The 1,058-nt window shown below is 37.4% G+C and overlaps 1 pseudogene; it reads right to left on the bottom strand.

The window, feature by feature from the left end:
• Positions 1 to 167: 167 nt before the first annotated feature.
• Positions 168 to 1,058, bottom strand: part of LOC107577500 (mitoferrin-2 pseudogene) — a 9,032-nt pseudogene continuing 8,141 nt past the window's right edge.

Genomic DNA, 1,058 nt, shown 5'->3' with positions numbered 1-1,058 from the left:
TAAAGTCAGGAGAAAAAGAGTCTTTTGTTCAGGATACTGGCATTTACTTCACTCATCGTGCCAATTTTATGGTAAGAAGCAAAAACTGCTGCAGCTTCAATAATAATTTTCATTCCTTTTCAAGCAATTCTACTGGTAAATGGTGATATGGCAGCAGTTACTCACCACCCTTTCACTCTTGACCTGGAGGAAAGAGAAAGAAAAGAGACACTACACAAAAACACCAACAATGACTTTCACTATGAGCTCTGAAGTGAAGGATAAGCCTAAATACCCATTACAGCACAATCTGACAAATACAATAAAATATAAATCCATAACACATCAATAACCCAATTTTCTATTACTCTGCACATTAGAAAAGTTAGAAAAGCTCATATTAGATTACATGGACGAACAGCAGGCCAGTTTAGCTTGCATAGTGACATTACTGTAGGTTTAGCTTTTAAGGTATTTCGACAAAGCTAGCGATGCTATTCAGTTCAGTTTATCATAAAGATTTGCACTGATTTGTTTGTCAGGTGTTAAATATACAACCTGAAGCAATTCATTAAAACAAAAATAATAATTTAAGCAATTAAAAACATGGATTATTTATTGCAGTGCATTGTATGTTCAAAGATTTACTACCCACATGATCTTCTCTTTATTTATAGCTGCTCTCGTGATATCAGAGAGCGGCATTTTTGGCTATTTTGGGATTTGACCTCATACCAGAAGGACATTTTTAACGAGGTAGACGTTTGAGTAATACATGATTCATACAAATAACATAGTCACTGCCAAATAGCTAGTTCCAGAATGTTGATGGCTTTAAACCATAAAAGGTCTTCTGAAAAAGCAAAAAATAACACATTTACTGATTGCACTATGTAGAAATGTGCCGGCGAGAGAATTAGCAGTGCTGATGGGCGGGAAAACTGGTACCGTTCGCCAAATGACTGTTCGCTCCTGGATGGATGATATCACCGAGGACTTTTTTCAACCTTTCGTAACAGGCGAAGTACAGTGCATGGGCTGGCCCCGCCCCTACAGCTGTAACATTCAGACCCCTGATT

Source organism: Sinocyclocheilus grahami, unplaced genomic scaffold (genome assembly GCF_001515645.1).
Source record: "Sinocyclocheilus grahami isolate Dianchi unplaced genomic scaffold, SAMN03320097.WGS_v1.1 scaffold6234.1, whole genome shotgun sequence".
In the NCBI taxonomy this organism is placed as follows: Eukaryota; Metazoa; Chordata; class Actinopteri; order Cypriniformes; family Cyprinidae; genus Sinocyclocheilus; species Sinocyclocheilus grahami.
Note: the sequence above shows the minus strand (reverse complement) of the source record. Positions and strands in the feature narration are given on the sequence as shown.